The sequence below is a fragment of the Saccostrea cucullata genome, unplaced genomic scaffold (genome assembly GCF_032062105.1).
Source record: "Saccostrea cucullata isolate Sc308-1 unplaced genomic scaffold, CSIRO_AGI_Scuc_v1 ctg3514, whole genome shotgun sequence".
NCBI lineage: Eukaryota > Metazoa > Mollusca > Bivalvia > Ostreida > Ostreidae > Saccostrea > Saccostrea cuccullata.
The window spans coordinates 22,516-41,457 of NW_026932746.1; the positions used below are offsets into that span (position 1 = coordinate 22,516).

The 18,942-nt window shown below is 35.0% G+C and overlaps 1 pseudogene; it reads left to right on the forward strand.

Annotated features, from left to right (window-relative positions):
- The first annotated feature begins 7,060 nt into the window (after window positions 1–7,060).
- LOC134235997 (neuronal acetylcholine receptor subunit beta-3-like) lies at window positions 7,061–12,128 on the forward strand (annotated as a pseudogene).
- The last annotated feature ends 6,814 nt before the right edge of the window (window positions 12,129–18,942 follow it).

Below are 18,942 nucleotides of genomic sequence, written 5' to 3' on the forward strand. Positions count from 1 at the left end.
TTGTATATACTTTTATCTTTAAATAACCTTTGTCCTTTCTTAATAAACTGTTGCTATGTTCTAAAACGTGTTATTTTCATTTTATACCATTATAAAAAATAAGTTTAATAAGTTTTTCAATACACTATACACAGCTGGTTGCTATGGAAACAAAAATATGCTGTTTTCCATAGCAACCATTGTTATTGGTTTGTTTTTTTTAACTCTGCATGACTTCCTATGTCATCATTACGAAGAATTGTGGAAAGTTTCATTAAAATCCAAGATTTCCAATGTGCCGCCTTTTGCATGATTCTTACTGAGACCACTACTAAAATAAAGGTATTGGAGGTAATTCTTCTAGAATTATTGAACATGTTTATTCTACAACTGTATGCGCTGTTAAACAATCAAATGTTCATAGTGATTTTTTCCTTACAAATCGTGGAGTAAAACAGGGAGATAATTTGAATCCGACACTTTTTAACATTTTTATTGATGATTTTAAAAAAATATTTAGATTCTTCAAGTTAAAGACTACACCTTGTATTTCCTACAAATATACATCGACTATTGCTTCCAAACTTTTCAATTACAAAAACAGTTTACATGACCTGGATACCGACTATCTGTAACATAATCCTCCTTCGTGTTCCTGTTCTTCTTCGCCCAATAACTATAGTCCTGCTGGACACGTTATTACAGGTGAAGTAAATATAGTTCGTGATGAGGACCTTAGATCACTTATTTTAAAAGGTCCTAAGTATAGGGAACCCCGATCCATCAACTGGCATCGGAATTTCATAAATATTATAGATTCTGTTGAAAATTACGCCAGACGATGGGCCAGATATGAAAAGGAAGACGTTGACACCTTGTCAGAATGGATTAAAGATCCATGTTAAAGTCATGTATTAAAAGATTGAGGGGCAATATGAAAACCATCTATCCTTCTGAATTTAATAAACCAGAAGTGAAAAAGAATTAGATAGATTACATAATCATTACGTACTGGTTCCTGCCGACAAAGCAGGTAACAACACTGTGTTCGTTTGTAAGCCTCATTATATAAATTGTACTCTAGAAGAACTTGGATTTAATTCTACAAGTGGTAATCCTACCTATACTCATACTTCCCTTTCTAAGGAAGAAATTCTTCAAAATCATATGTCACTTTTAAATATTTTTAATATTCCACAGATTCAAAATGAATTTGGACTACCCTATATATATTGGATTCCAAAACTACATAAAATCCTTACAAGAAGGAAAATCCTTACAAATAAAGATACATTGCGGGTTTCAGTAAATGTTCAACGCTTGGTTGAACATTTACTGGAACCCGCAATCTTTCGTTACTCCTCACTACGATATTCAGTACGTGAATCAAATGTGGATACTCAAAAAGTCAAAAGAACTTTTGGACAATTTGAAATCACAAGATTTTACCAAAATCAACAGCTTAAAAACTTACGACTTTTCAACTTTATACACAACCATTCTCCACGATAAATTAAAATCCAGGCTTTTTTTTTTTATCTCTTTGACAGCTGCTTTTTCAATAACAAGAGGCCCACGAGCCTTATAGGTCACCTGAGCATCATGTAACAACTTTCCAGCGATTGTATTTGGTTCGTGTTTTAATCCAAAAGCCATGAAATTCACAAATTTTGAAAGAGGCACCATTGCTTATCAAAGGGCACATTTCAAAGCATTAATTTATTTTTAGTCAAAGTACTCCCCTGGTACCCCTGACTCAGCGGCCCTGAAATTATCTATTTTGAAAGAGGCCCCTTTCTTCATTATAAGGCCAGCATTTTTTTATGTTTAGGTTTAGTTATGAACATGAGAATAAAAAAGTCCCGAAGGAGAAGGAAATAAAAAAAAATTTTTTGATAAATCAATTATTAACATTTGTACATTCTTTTTTTTTTATGCTATCCTAATAGGCTCCTTACCACTGGACACATAATGCTTACAAATAGGAAAGTAGAACATTTAATTGCTTATTTCATCATCTGCCAGTTTGGGCAAGTTATATAAATTTTGTGATGTTGATCAAAATATATTTTAAATAATCAATTCTTTAAAAGTCTTTCAATATATCTTCATTTTTTTAATATGTGTTAGGTGAATGTGTAGACATTGTTCTAAAATTTACTTGATGCCTAAAATTATAATTCCTATCATAAAACAGACAGACAGTATTGGGGAGTAGGGTGAACATTTTTTCAATTAAGTGTAAAATAATTTTTCTGGCTGATACAAATGATACTACATGCCTGTATATATTTGTATATTCTTGCTTTTTAATAGTTGAATTATTTTATATTTCTTCAGGTTATTGTTTATTTCTTCCTCAAATGGACTTAACTTCTCCCATAGTTTTATTCATTACATCTGATGCATAAGCAATCCTTTTCTGAAGAATGATGTTTAGACTGTAAGCTATAACAGAGACCTAAACAATGTCGCTGGCAATATGCAATAGCTACCACGGGCAGTTTAAAACCTGGGGGAGGAAAATAATTTACAGACAGATACTTTTGAAACGAATACATAATTATCTCACCAGCATATCATTGTGCAACAAAGTCGTCAGCATTTTATTTGTCCTTTGAACGGGTGAAACGTTTTGAATGGCACTCTTATCGATGAATTTTACACTAAACCAACTATCTTCTCAGATCTAGCTTTATTTACCCGCCGTTTCATCGCAAATCCGGAAGTGCGAGTTCGTAAATTTGAAATCTCGATCCCGACTCAAATTTGACATCGGAAAGAAAAATTTTTTTTGTAAAACTGAAAATAAAATAAATCCTGGCCTTAAATATGTAATTAGATCATTAGCATATTAACCAGGAGCAAAGGATAAGATGTTCAAAGAATTCATGCATTTCACTATATAATCATTAGAGCCCCATCCTAAAACAAGAACCCCTGACCCTGGGGCCATAAAGATCACAATTTTGGTAGAGGCACTCTTGCTCATCATAACTATGTACTTAGTTAGTTTATTTAATACCCAGGAGCAGAGAAGTAGATTTTCAAAGATTTCATGTATTTTCACTATATAATCAAAAGAGTCCCGCCCTAACACCAGAACCCCTGACCCTGGGGCCATAAAATTCACAATTTTGGTAGAGGCACTCTTGCTCATCATAACTATGTACTTAGTTGGTTTATTTAATACCCAGGAGCAGAGAAGATTTTAAAAGAAATAATGCATTAATTTTTCACTACCTACTTATTTAGCCCCGCCCTAGCTCTAGAACCCCTGACCCCAGGGCCATGAATTTCACAATTTTGGTAGAGGACTCATTGCTGATTACAATCATGCAAACAGTTTGACTGCTTGATGTCCAGGAGTAAAGAAGATTTTTAAAGATTGCATTAATTTTAGTGGTTTTGGCCCCACCCCTCAGGCCCCAGGGGGGCAGGGACCATGAAATTCACAATTTTTGTTCCCCTTCACCCACAGATGCTGTATACAAAATTCGGTTGAATTTGGTTTAGCGGTTTCAGAGAAGAAGCTGAAAATGTTCAAATGTTAACACACGACGAACGACGGACGACGGACAAACACGGATGGCAATAGGTCACCTGAGTGACTCAGGTGACCTAAAAATGGAACTCGTAATTTACTTACCTGGTCATTGGTCATTTGTAAAACTATTTTCAACTCGACCTTCAGATTTATTATATACCTAATGTGTATCACCCAATTTTACTGTTGAATTTACGCTATCACGTGATGTCGTGATCCGATTTTCCGGATCACCATCATGTGGTTTTTGAATCCATATCACCGCTCTCTGAAACTGATGACGTAGTACAAAAAACATGACGTTATTTTTCTTGCGCGTTAAATAGTCCCTTGTTATTATGTTTTAGTTTATGGATAAATATACAATTGATCTTTAAAGTTTTATTTCGATATATTTAGCTAATTATAAGGGGGTATATAATAAATTTATCATTATAACAGTAACTTGATCCGAAGAGCCGCATTACGTCGAGTTGACAGGCACGGATCATCAGATCTAACGAGACGCGAAGCGACGACGTATTGTCAATTAACAATTGTAATTTCCATTCCTACGTCGATACGATATATCCAGGAGAGCTTGAGATAAAAGATACCACAGAGTCTGGCACCTCTGTTTCATACTTGGATAATTTACTTGAAAAAGACGTTAATGGTAACCTAACAACCAAGTTATATGATAAACGTGACTTTAACTTTTCTATCGTCAATTCCCTTACTTATGCAGCAATATAACTTCGTCACCTGCATACGGGGTGTATATATCTCAGTTGATTCGATACGCAAGAGCATGCTCTACGTATGAATAATTTCTAAAGCGAGGTAAATTTTTGACAAGCAAGTTGATGAAACAAGAATATCAGCACTCTCGTTAAAAGTCACCATTTCGTAAGTTCTATGGTCGATACAATGACCTTGTCAGCAAATACAATTTATCATTGAGTGAAATATATTCTGACTGACGTTTTTCATACCAATTGTTAGTCCATTATTTATGGACTTTTAAGATTGAATACTATTCGTTATCTCCATATCCTTCATCGAAATCAATAACCGATACACAGAAGTATGTATCTTAGTTTAGTAGTTTAGTCTACTTGTGTGTCAATTTATATTGAAATCATACCAAAAACTGTAATAGGAGTAGCATTTAACAAGAAGTGTTTGTGAAACACTATGCGCCCGGCGGTAACAAAGTTCAAAAAAACTTTTTTGCAGATAATCCCAGTCAAGGTCACAAGGTCATTGACATTGGTGTCATTTGAAAGAACTTCATTAGTGGAGTATGCATACCAAACATAAAGTATCTATCTCTCATGGTTCAAAAGTTATGGCGAAAGGTCTAAAAAGCTATTTTTAGCATATAGGTCACAGTGAAGGTCACAAGGTCATGACCTTGATGTATTTTGAAAGAGCATCTTTAGTAGAGTATGCATACCAAATATGAAGTCTCTATTTCTCATGGTTCAAAGTTATGGTGAAAATTCGAAAAAGATATTTTTAGCATATATGTCACAGTCAAGGTCACAAGGTCATTGACCTTGGTGCAGTTTGAAAGAGCTTCATTTGTCAAGTATGCATACCAAATATGAAGTCTCTATCTCTCATGGTTCAAAAGTTATGACGAAGGTTAAAGTTGACAACAGACAGACAGACAAACAGACAGGACAAAAACAATATATGCCTCGGATCTATCAATCCGGGCGCATAAAAAGTATTTTACAGAAATTTCTATTTTTAGTAACCACGGCAACACCGTTCATCGAAATCAAAGATCGATAAACAGAATTATGTATCTTAGTGTAGCCATACTTGTGTGCCAAGTTACATTGAAATCAGACCAAAACTGTAGGAGGAGAAGCATTTTAAAAGCATCACACAGAAATTACTATTTTTAGTAACAACGGCAACACTGTTCATCGAAATCAAAGATCGATATAAAGAAATATGTATCTTAGTGTAGTCTACTTGTGTGCCAAGTTATATTGAAATCAGACCAAAACTGTAGGAGGAGTAGCATTTTAAAAGTTTTTCACAGAAATTTCTAATTTTAGTAATCACGGCAACACCGTTCATCGAAATCAAAGATTGATACACAGAATGATGTATCTTGGTGTAGTCATACTTGAGTGCCAAGTTACATAGACCAATCCACACTTTACAAAAGTCGTTTCCCTTTGCAGGGTCAACCAAAAGGTCAAATGGGAAAGAAACATTTCTCCTCTTTATGCTACCAAACATTTGGGTGGGCTATGATGAATCCACGTATTTAAATTGTTTTCTTTGGATGTGTGGGTAGCCCCAACATGGGGCAATCAGTATACACTATGCAACAATTTTTCCCAGCCAAATGACAGTTAAAAACCTGCAAACTACAAAGGGCACTGTGAGGTTTCTCTGGGTTTATCCCCTAAGATGGCGGCCAAGGGACATAACTTTTGAAAAGTTTGGATTCAACTATTGAAATCAGACTAAAACTGTAGGAGTAGCATTTTGAATGTATTTCACAGAAATTTCTATTTTTAGTAACAAAGCAACACCTTTTATGGAAATCAAAGATCGATATCTTAGTTTAGTCTACTTGTGTGCCAAGTCATATTGAAATCAGACCAAAACTGTAGGAGGAGTAACATTTTAAAAGTATTTCACAGAAAATTCTAGTAACCAACGCCTCACCGTCCATCGAAATCAAAGATCGATATACAGAATTATATATTTTAGTGTAGTCTACTTGTGTGCCAAGTTATACTGAAATCAGACCAAAACTGTAGGAGTAGTAGCATGTTGAAAAATTGTTTACAGACAGACAGACGGACGGACGCCGGGCTCATTACTATCGCATAAGCTCTTCTGGTATCTGACCAATAGAGCTAAAACTGAATGAAATGAATTCAAAATATTCATAAATGAATTTTAAACTCCTAATTAAAGGCCGTGTCACACTGTCACGATTTTTGCTACGGTTCCACACGACTTACAAAAAACCATAAATCGCCGACAATTGCCACGCTAGCCTAGTATTTTTTTGATATATGGTGATTTTTTCAGTGTGTCACGATACGACTACGATGTCCGCTCAATAACGTACGAGGCTTATACGATATTAAACAGAACGAGTTTTGGCGAGTAATGTACGTACAAAGACGATCAAATAACGAACGCAATACGATCTTTATGCGAATTTGTACGATAAGACATGATTTTAAACGATGCTCTTACGAACACCTACAAGTCTGTTTGATGCATACACGATATTCCCACGAACAGTGACGAGTTCATACGAATATACGTGATTTGAATATATATAGAGAGAGAGGGTTGCTTGAATTCTTAAGCATAATTTCAAAGTTGTATTATTATGGCAGTAGGCTTCAACTGCTGCGATGTTTGGGGGAACATGAACAGAATATTGCAGAAAATGACAAGGCAATTGTCAATTTATTACACAACGGGCGTCCACAAAGGCAAAGAAGAAGAAACTGGATAAGGCCATGGATCACCAGACGTACTCAGTATGGATATTTTGATCGATTGATGAAAGAAACGGAGGATGTATTGTCATTCAAAAACTTCCTCAGATTAAAGACATGTATGTTTACAGAGCTTGTAGACAGATTGAGTCCCAGATTACAAAAACAAGACACGTGGTTCAGAAAGGCTTTGGAATCTGGATTAAAGATGGCCATTACACTGCGGTATTTAGCAACAGGGGAGACAATCACAAGTCTGATGTACAGATTTCGAGTTCGTCATAATACATGTACAATTTCCTTACTTGTTCGTGAAGTTTGTGAAAGTATAATTATAGTGGAATCTGCTGATGAAGTAATTGCATGTCCCAACAACTACAGATGAGTGGCAACAGTTAGCTGAGCAGTTCAGAATTAGATGGAATCTAGACCATGTCCTTGGTGCTTTGGATGGGAAGCATATTGCTATAAAATGTCCCTGAAACGGAGGTCTAAAAAGTGTTCCACTCCCTCATTCTTATGGGCCTTGTTGATACTGATTATAAATTCATTTGGGTTGACGTAGGTGCAAATGGTTCTGCATCAGATGGTACTGTGTTCAAATCAGAATTAAAAGATGTCATCGAAAATCAAAATATTGGATTTCCAGAAGCTGCACCTCTATCAAATGACAACAGAAACATCCCGTATTTCATCGTGGGTGATGATGCCTTCCCTTTCGGGACATGGCTTATGAAACCTTTCGGAAGGACTTTGATCAACGAGGAGCGTGTAGACTCAGCAGAGAAATGCGCGTTGTAGAAAATGCACTTGAAATACTCGCCAACAGATGCAATGCCTCTTAGCTCCAACGCGCCAAGAACCAGAAACTATTTTTTCTATTGTATATGCATGTTGCTGTCTTAAATTCATGATTCCTACTATTTCGCAGTTCACTCGCGCGGTATTTGTATTGCACTTGCCGTCAATCGCCTGTTTTCGTATCATATTCGCATGAAATCGTACGACATTCCTTTTTAATGAATCGAGAAACACTCGCAAAAACTCATGGGACACTCTCGATAAGTTGCAGGAAACTCGCAAAGTCGGAAGTTCTACGAATTTTTGCGAGTGTCCTACGAATGTCGAAGATTTACAACGATTATATGTACGAGTGTATTGCGATTGCTGTATGATCGCTTACGGATACTGTAAATCGTTTTAATTCCACGGAGTTAAAATTTCACGATTTCTCAAAAAGTACAAATCGCTATTGTTTTAATTTCACGCTGCAAAAAAAATAATTTAAGTTTCTTAAAAGCATTTAAACATCTTTAAAAAGTAATGATATCATTCACTATGGCTTTAATTTCGCGGAAAAATGATAAATCGCGAACATAGTGAAATTAAAACCATCGTGAATATTTGCCAATCTACAGTAATTAAAAATCGTACTGAGGCCACGATTGTTTTAAACATGCTCACAACAATCACCGCGTCTGGCGATTAGCTGCGATGAAACACGAGTTAGGAAGATATCCTACGACTATCTCTACGATGAACGCCGAACTACTGCGATTTTTTAACTCGTACTCTGTCATAGCCAAAGATCGTGACAGTGTGACACGGGATTTACATACAAAAAAGCTGTTGCAAAACAAACTTCTTGAATCAGTTTGGAAATTCGATGGAGAGACATTGCCAAAACCCACAGCGGGTAAAAGAGTGACAATCACAAAAGATTCCTATCTCGAAAAAATAATGAGTAATTTTATGCGAGGCCCCCAAACCTCTTCTCCAGAGGCCAGGTGAAAAAAAAACAATGAATAAAACAATTACATTCAAATTAAGGATAAGGCTACAATTATAGATGACTTATAAACTTACGTTAAAATTTATCTTATAGAAATTGAAAAACTATGTCATCTTTTTACTTAGGAACTATAACTAAGGGTCAAAAGTACTGGCAAATGAAGTTTGTGTGAATCTTGGATTTTGTTTACATGTCATCATTAGAGGTCCGAATTTAATGAACATACTAAAATGTGTCGTATTATTAAGTCCCTGTCAATTATAGAAACGATTTCCATTATAATTCATGATAAAAATTATATAATATGTCATTATATTCTTGTATGCACCAATTTGATATAAATGGTTTGGGGTCAATTGTTCCGCCAGCTGTAACTTTGATATACAGGGATGTATCTGAAACTTTCGTTGCATGTAGACACTAGGGATGATGAGACTTATGTTTCTTTAGGTAACTCTTCTGGAATTATTCACAATAAGTGATGGTTCTGTAGAGGATTACAAGAAACTCAAAAAGTTTCTAATGTCCAACTATTCTAAGGACACCCGACCTGTATATGACCAGGATGAAGCAGTAGATATTTATATAGTGTTTTATCTGTCCCATATTAACGAACTGGACGCTGTACAGTAGCGGCTTGTGACCACTTCACACCTTGGTATTTCCTGGATAGACGAATTTCTGCAATGGGACAAAACCAGTTCGGGACTGAACCATATACATATACTTTTAAAATTTGCCTGATCCGGATTCTGAGTACTCCTGAATTATGTTCATATCGAACGTGAGTATTAACATACATGCCACGAGACTGAATGAAACGCAGCGGTGAAAAAGCCCAAAATTAAAATAACTCATAATTTTCTTAAAAATTTCAATCAATTATTTAATCAACGACAAGACAGGTAAGCGATTTACTATGAATCAAAATAAAAATCGGGATCGAAACTCAAACGGCTTATTTGGCGCCATACCATTTGAGGGAAGACCTTTGTTTGTATGCATGTTGTTTTTCATCTCTCTCGAGAACATTTCACTCATATGGAGACACCACCACTTTCTGCAAATTTTTCGTGTCAGCACTTGCTGCGACACGGGACCTCGGTTTATACGGTCTCATCCGAAGAACGTATCTTCGTCCCCTAGTGGGATTCGAGCTAGGATCACTCCTTACCTTCCGACTCCTTAACCACTTAGCAACATGGGTGATGTAAATGTTCATGAAAACTATGTCTATTCAATGATAATCAAACAAACTTGTGTTTATACATGTAGTTATGTTGAATACACTCCTGTACTCGCAAAATTCGCGCATAATATTTACAATGTGCCGGTATATGTCTGTAGATTTTAATTCAGGGTCCGTAAAGATTTCGTACGAGCTTTAAGAAAATAAAAGAACAGAAATAAGTTCCAGAGTTCCTCTTGCAAATTTCCTGTCCTCCGGCTACTGTCTAAATTTGTATTTTTTTTTTCTATAGAGTCCTTCAAGATTGTCTGTAAAGGCTTGTCAGGATTTTTTGCTAGGCTGTCCACCAGCGAAATTGCTTCCTACGGGTCTGACCTAATTAGTATCATTACTTTACCCAAAACCTTTTACATCATTTTTAGCTCTAAGAGCTTATGCGATAGTAATGCGTCCGTCTGTTTGTCTGTCCGTCTGTCTGTTTGTAAACATTTTTTTTCAAAATGCTACTCCTCCTACAGTTTTGGTCCGATTTCAATATAACTTGGCACACAAGTAGACTTCACTAAGATTTTAAAATTCTGGGCATCGGTTTTTGATTTCGATGAATGGTGTTGCCATGGTTACTAAAAATAGAAATTTCTGTGAAATTCTTTCAAAATGCTACTCCTCCTACAGTTTTGGCCCGATTTCAATATAACCTGGCACACAAGTAGACTACACTAAGATACATAATTCTGTGCATCGGTTTTTGATTTCAATGAACGATGTTGCCATGGCTACTAAAAATAGAAATTTCTGTGAAATTCTTTCAAAATGCTACTCCTCCTACAGTTTTGGTCTGATTTCAATATAACTTGGCATACAAGGTGATTACATTAAGATGCATAATTCTGTGCATCAGTTTTTGATTTCTATGAACGGTGTTGCCATGGTTACTAAAAATAGAATTTTCTGTAAAATTCTTTCAAAATGCTACTCCTCCTACAGTTTTGGTTCGATTTCAATATATCTTGGCACACAAGTAGACTATACTAAGATACAGACGTAATTCTCTGCATCGTTTTTTTTTTATTTCGATGAGCGGCAAGGATCATTTTTCTTTTTATTGCTGTTTTAAAGTTTCCCAACTGTTACTTTTCTCTTCCTTTGTTTTAAGTATAAACCAGTAGAGCTACAGTCTCGACAGAGACTTCTGGTTTAATATTATATCGTGTGGTATAGTAGAGCAGGAAATAAAAATAATACCTGATTTTTTTCAAATTAACCTTTTTAATGGGAACTTAGAGGTTACTACAGAAGTAATAAGAAAAAGGCACCTTATTCTTATTTCTTAAATCGTTTTCATAAACAGAGTAAGTCAGATGTTGTAAATGTTGGCTTACAATTATTTTAGAAACCTGAAGAATTCTCATGAAGCCATTTGAGCACGCATGAAAATGGAAAATTAATTATAATCACATATTATGAATATGTTTTAAAAATACATTTTATTATTTTTTTAAATAATATTTCACAAATAGAGAGATATCTGGATTCCTGGCGTGGTACTGAAGAATGGCATCAGTAAGTTTGAGGAGCTCGGTGGGGACTTCGATCTATTACGTTGAGGTCTTTTCCGACGGAACAGTCACGTGGTTTCCAAATTAGGTGTTCGAGATCTGAAATGGATATTACCTACTTTCCGTTTGATACACAAGTCTGTGACATCACCTTCATAAGCTGGGATTTCACAAAGTGGGAAGTGAATGTCGCGTTATATGATAAAAACATACCAGTTGAATATTATGACTACATGGGAAACTCGGTCTGGAGCATTCAGTCCACTTCCGGTCAAGACGGGACCCCAGAAGATGATTCTGACGCAACGGTTACATCTACTCTTCATCTCCGGCGTAAACCTCTGTACTCTGATATGAATATGATACTCCCCGTCATTCTATTAGGACTGATTAGCTCTTTGGTTTTTCTCATACCCGCGGAAGCTGGAGAAAAATGTCATTTTCCATGGCTGTTTTCCTGTCTTTTTGTCGATTATTAGCACATAAATACCAGTGAATTCAGAAAAAAAAGTATGTATATCATCTTTCAAATGTTTGTTGCGGTAATTACCATTGTTATTTCATCTTTTCAACTTAAGCTTCACAACCGAAGGTCAGAAGTAAATATCGGAAGGTTTTACAGAAGAAGAACAAAGTTAGAAAGGTGTTGGCGGTGTACAAAGTTTCGTTCTCAGGAAAGATCCGAGAAAGGAAAAAATTCACTGGAACCGGACGTCGATTGATATATCATCTGTATTGGATTTCTTTTGTTTCTGGATAATTGTATTTATAGAATTATTTGCCTTTATTACATTTTTGCTCTCTATGAATATTTAGAATTGTAATGCAAAAATGAATATTCAATATCCAGATCTTGTTATGCAAATATATTACGATCGATCTGCATTTTGTTCTTAATAAACAACTTTCTTATATTTTGCACACATGCTTTTCGATACACATGCTTGAAATAATCTTTACAAGAAATCCTTTACTATTCATGAATACAACAGACCAAAGGAATTATGAGTTAAAACGGTAAGAGCGATTTTAGATTTATTCAAAACATATTACAGAAAATATGTTTATTATTTCTTTATAGATTTGCCAAGTTGAAGTGGCCCCCCCCCCCACTTTTTTCCCCAACATAATACCTTTACTATGCAATAACTGTTTGTATATTAGTTATGAAATACATTTCTCTTAGAAAATCACTAAGGTTCAAGCAACATTTTATTTGAGTGAGCAGAAGGTTTATGATCCTTAAGTGACATTTGGTGGTTGAAAAGAATTCATACGTTTGCATTATCTTATTTTTTATCAGTACAAAGTTAGAACTTTCCGAAAGCAGTTTCAGTAACAGAATATCCTCTCGTCATGTGAATCGGCCACATTGTGACCTCCGACTTCCTAATAAATTCATTCAGAATTGAACATATATTAGAGAGTACGAGATCTTAAACTGGTACGCGTACGAGTGTATATGTTGCAACCACTATTGAAATACGACCACTAGTGGTTATGAGTGTGCATTTCAATAACAAACATATAGGTTGTAACACGCACGACCACTATTGAAATAACTATTTCAATAGTGGTTGAGAGTGCAATACCAAACATAGGTTGCAACCACTATTGAAATAATGTTCACTTTTGAAATAAAGTTTCAATAGAGGTTTTGATTCTTGTGACCACTATTGAAACTAGTGCTAATTGTAACGGGGACCGTTACAGATGTTCCCCAAACGCTCCCCAACTCCTTTTTGGTGCCATATTCCCTGTAAGCTTCATTAAATAAGACAAAGTCTGTGCATTTTTGACTTTAACAACGTTTTCTCAGAAGGATAAAATTATATTAAAATTTTAGCATTGCACCCGTGCGCATGTGAATGCATGTGCGTTATGATCATATCATCTTGTCTACACTATCTACATATTTTACTATACAATGTATTAAAGCATTCAGTCCAAAAGTAAGAAAAATCACTCTTTCAAGGGTATTTTTCATTTCACTCATTCCAAATGCACGCACGTGCGTGCACGTGCATGATGACCATACCTTCTTGTAGAAGTCTTTTATATCTATCTATATTCTAAATCCCATCCAGTTTGGTTGAAAAACAAGGGAGTTATAGCCATTTCAAGTTTAAGCCAATCAGATTGCAGCACACGTGCATGCGCGTGATTTCATGATTTTTTTTTCTATATCATATTGTAGGATATCCTAATGCATGGCTATGTTTTAAATTTCAAAGCATTTCGTCAAAAAACAAAGGAGATATAGCCATTTAAAGTTTCAGCCAATCAGATTGCAGCACGCGGGCATGCGCATGCTTTCATGAAAATTCTTATATATCATGCTGTAGATCTTTATAATGTTGGTCTATGTTCAAAATTTCAAAGGATTATGACAAGAAACAAGAAAGATATTGAGACTTTAGTTTCAGCCAATCAGAGCGAAGCGCACGTGCATGCGCGTGAGATCTTACTTTTTTGACCATGTCATTTTGTCTATGCTTCTAATATATACTTACAAGTAAACATTGATGTAACCATCAATTGTCGCCCGGGAAATATATAAAGTAAACAATGGAAATGAGTCTTAATCATCAAACCGCTTTGATATGTGTGAAAAGGCATGCGTCTAATTGATGGCGATGATAGTCGCGAATATTTTGAAAACTTATAGTCGGATAAAAATCAAACAAAAACGGTACCATTTTAAACTTGATGAATTCCTCATGTAAATGTTGGCTGTATAAAATATAAATTTTTAGTTAGACACATGCATCACCTATATTCAAAAATGTATTATTTTCCAATTTTAGGATATAAATTAAAACATGAACTGTGCAGAGTGCGTTTTTATGCGAGAAGTAAAATTCGATGTTCTAAAAAAAGGGATCTGTCGGTTTTTTGATAGTAAATGATAAGAAACTTTATATATTAAATATGTAAAACATAGTCATTTTTACATATTCACTTTATGTAAGTAAGTATATTATGTATCTATTAATTTAGAAGGGGAAAGAACATTCTGATTAACGATCTTTTCAATGTTTAGAAAAACATTGATTCTCACTAACTTCTCCCACCCCAATCACCATACACCAACACTTAAACTTATATACATAGAGCAGCCCGGTCCTCCGGGCTGCAATAATATGAGTTTCAAAGCATTTCATCAATAATTCAAATAGTTACGTCTGTATCAATTATATTGGACATTTATCGTGTTGCACGTGCGAGCTCTTGCAAGCACATGTGCATGCACATGCTTCCATGATAAATCTTATATTACAGGCTGTAGATCTCCCTAATGTATGACTATGTTCAAAATTTCAAATGATTTTATCAAAAAACAAAAAAGATATTGAGACTTTAGTTTCAGCCAATCAGAGCGAAGCGCACGTGCATGCGCGTGCGATCTTGCTATTTTGACCATGTCATCTTGTGCATACTACTAATATATCCTTGCATTATAAGTTTCAAAACATTTCGTCACAAAATAGAAAAGTTGCGGTTATATCCATTATATATTGGTTATTTTAAGTTTTGCACGTGCGCGCTCTTGCAAGCACGTGCGCGCAAAATGACCTTGATTCTGCAAATCTACATAACATGCCTACTTACCCTAAAAAGGTTTCACCTAAGTCGGATGTGTAGTTTACAAGATCACTCGCGGACAAAATTTTCCCAGGAAGAAAAATAATAATAAGAACTAGATACGATCTCGTTGCGAGCAACGAGAGGTCTTCCGTCCGATTCAGGAAAAAAAACTTGTAAAATCGAACTAAAAAGTGATTCAAAATTTTGATCACAAGGAGGAGTGAATCCAGGTCGCCAACCTGAATGCGCCTTTTTTCTCTTTTCTCCTCAACGCGCGAACCATTTAGCTATTGGGAATACTGCTTTAAATATACTTGTGTATACTTTTGCAACAGTACACCTGTCTAAGAATCATAAAAGGCGGGACACTATTCATAATTTCGTGTCAAACGCCACGCATAAATATTAGCACCTTTTCTTTGTACTGATCTATTAAAGAGGTGTAATAGATTCAATGAAAGTAATTAAATAAAACATTCTTATCACCTTTACTTTATTTTCGGCGTTAGGAAAGTATATTTAACACATTGTACACATTACATATCGTATCTAGCCCAGTAACACTAAAGCAGTGAAACGTATTTTAAGTTTTTTAAGATTGACACTGAATTTCAATGTTCTACTACATGAGAGTCCAAGTAGTTTTTTTTTGCATTTCATGTATCCTTATGTCAGAATGGTTTAATCAAACGGTCAGCTGCCTCCATAAGCCCCTACTCGCGAAATGTCGGAGTTGACAGAGACAGCCGCCATCTTGGGCCCGCTTCAGATTTTCAAATATAAATATCTAGAGTTCAGATTAACCAATATTAAAACAACTTATATAGTAAGCATCAATAGACGTGTCTCTATTAATATTCCAAAAATAAATGAAAAATATTGAAAAACAAAGAAAGTTGAAAATTTGGACTTTTTGAATTGGCTTTCGGTAGCGACAGGAAGTACTGACGACGAACAAAAAGTTGCGTCCTGGAAAGTATTGATCATCATCTATAAACTCTGAAAGTTTCATATTGATATCTTTTACCGTTTTTGAGTTTAATCGTGGACAAAATGTTGTTTTAAAATCAGGAAAATGGTCCAAAACTTGGCACCAGAGAGGAATTTCCAAAAACTGTCTTAGAACTTTCAAGAGTATCTTACAACACATCTTTCCTGAAAATTTCATGTAATTCTATCCAGTAGTTGTTGAGAAATCGTGTCAGAAAAATAATAATAATAATAATAAGAAACAGAGCAATAACTATAAGGTCTTCCGTGAAGACGGAAGACCTTAACTAGAAAAGAAACTCGTTGCGAGCAACGAGAGGTCTTCCGTCCGATTCTGAAAAAAAAACTCGCAAAATCGAGTTGAAAAAGTGATAAAACTTTCATGGAAACAAAAGGGATTGAACCCAGGTCGCCTGCATGAAAATCCAAAGCGCTTACTATTATGCAATTGGGACCACAGCTCTAAATCTACTTTTATATATTTCTGAATAATGAAAGGCGGTTACTATTAATATTTTTGCGCCAAACGCCACTAGTAAATCTTCGCGCCTTTTCTGTGGAATGTCCAATTAAATAGGTGTTACAGCTTCAATGGAAATAAAAAAAGAACGTTCTTATAGCTAAAATTTCAAGGAAAAGAGATTGTTTTTAACACATTTACAAATTCTATGCATAGATAGATTAGTAACACTAAATCAGCGAAACTGCTATGATTTTTTTACTTTTAAAAATTTTCTGTTTATTCCCATACTGAACTATCCATATTAGTTATTAAACTTTCATAAAAAGGTTGAAATGTTTCGCCAAAAAACATGTGTCGCCCTAAGACGGCCAAGGAATCAGATACTATTTATGTTCAATAACTTAAATCTATTCTTTGAGACAAGAATATTAATATAAACTCAATTTTTCTAAAAAGTGGTTTTACTATGTTTGTCTTTCCTATCAGTTTAATATGACTCAAGTGTGCATGAGCAAAACAAGAGATACGTTTAATACTTATACTTACTATATACATCGATATTGTTTCTTAAAACTATTATTTGTAACTATGATTTAAGATCTGTTTTTTTTTCCGCAAAACAAATGATAGTAGGTATGTATTTCATTTGCACATTTAGTCTTTTCTTTTTCTTCTTTGAGAACCAGCCAAAACCAATTATAGAAGACGTTTGAGACGACCATGGATTTTAACTTAGTTTGACACAGAACTGCAACGTAACTACATCGTGATAATCCCCGTATTCCTTTACATTTCATTTATCCTTATTTACTTTCGTTCAAGCAAACGCTTGGCTGCCTCTGAAAACCCCTATTGCGAAATGTCGGAGTTGACATAGGCAGCCGCCATATTGGACCCGCTTCAGATTTTTAAATGTTAATATCTAGAGTTAGGATTAATGAATGTTCAAACAAATTATATAGTTAGCATTATAAGAACGGTTTCTATTAACATTCCAAAAATAAATGAAAAATATTGAAAAACAAAAAAGTTAGAAAATACGGACTTTTTAAATTCGCTTCCGCTAGCGACCGGAAGTACTGACGACACACGAAAAGGTGATTTCACATATCTAAAAGTCATCATCTATTATCTCTAACAAGTCTCCAGTTAATATCTTAGACCATTTTCGTAAAAAAGGGGCGACAAAAATCCATTTTAAAATCAGAAAATTGTCAATAACTTGGAACCGAAGGTGAGTATTCCAAATTTTCCTTCTGATGAACAAAGTTCATATAATGACGCATAATTCCTGAAAGTTTCAAAGAAAACCACCGATTAGTTTTCGAGAAATCGCCTGCACAAAATTTTGGGGAAAAAAATAAGAATAATAATAATAATAATAATAATAATAATAAGAAACAGTAGAATCACTAGAAGGTCTTCCGTGAAGACGGAAGACCTTAACTAGATGCGTTCTTGTTGCTAAGGCAACAAGCAGGTCTTCCGCCCGACTTTTCGTTAGAAATCTCTGCTCCGTCAGGCCATGAAGATTTCAGAATGTATTTTTATCGTTTACTTTCATTGACAGCAGTCTCTCAACATAGATCGTGATTATTACAGTTATTCCACAAAATATCTCAAAATATAGCTTTTAAAAATCGACAAAGACTTCCATACATTATCAAAAAGAAAGAAAAGTCATATGCAACTGAAAAAAGACAGAAACAAAGAAAAAATTTTTGCAACGCCCCCAGCGGGATTCGAACCCCCGACAGTGAGACAAAGTTTGGATCGGTCATATCTTTGCAACAAATGCACGCATGAAAATATTGAAAACATATTTAGAGTTCTTAAAAAATACTCTATCAACCCTGTGATTCCCAGAGAAAAATAGTGAAAAACAAAAAAGTTGAAAAATTAGACTTTTACAATTCACTTCCGTTTGCGACCGGAAGTCAGAACGACGAAAAATGAAGGTCGATCAACACATCTACATTCGATGTTCTATCATGTCCGTAAGTTTCAGTTTTATATCTGTTACTGTTCTCGAGAATTTTTTGCGACAAAATTCCATTTAAAAAATACAAATTTCCCCAAAAAACGCGAACGGAAGTGAATTTCGAAAAAGTGAGGGACACCCCTGGAGATATTAACATGATGCACCATCCCTGTAAAAATCGTTTAAATTGAACCACGCACAACGGAGATATGACCTGTACTATGAAAAGTGGAATAATAATAATAACTAGATGCGTTCTTGTTGCTAGAGCAACAAGCGGTCTTCCGACCGACTTTTCGTAAGAGTTCTATGCTGCGTCATCCCATGAAATAGATTTCAGAATGTATTTTTTTGTTTACGTTTATTCACAGCAGTCTCTCAACA